This window comes from Sceloporus occidentalis, unplaced genomic scaffold, assembly GCF_023333645.1.
Source record: "Sceloporus occidentalis isolate IW3139 unplaced genomic scaffold, rSceOcc1.0.p SCAF_1, whole genome shotgun sequence".
Lineage (NCBI taxonomy): Eukaryota > Metazoa > Chordata > Lepidosauria > Squamata > Phrynosomatidae > Sceloporus > Sceloporus occidentalis.
Genome location: NW_028316981.1, coordinates 130,625,050 through 130,625,294, shown reverse-complemented (window position 1 = coordinate 130,625,294; position 245 = coordinate 130,625,050).

Genomic DNA, 245 nt, shown 5'->3' with positions numbered 1-245 from the left:
GACAATGTGTGTTGACCATAATGCCTGGGGCTTCTAGAGGTCAGAGTTCAAAATATTTGGAAGGCCAACAGTTCACTCCATCTGCCTTCTCATCCCACCCCTTGCAGCAGCATTTTACCATTAAAATGGTGTCATCATAGAACTCTTTTAAATAGAATTTATGTGCAATACAACATTCTAGTCTTCCAAATAAGGCCACCATCTTTCCAGACACAATTTCCATGACAACTGTGAAAGTTGCACAT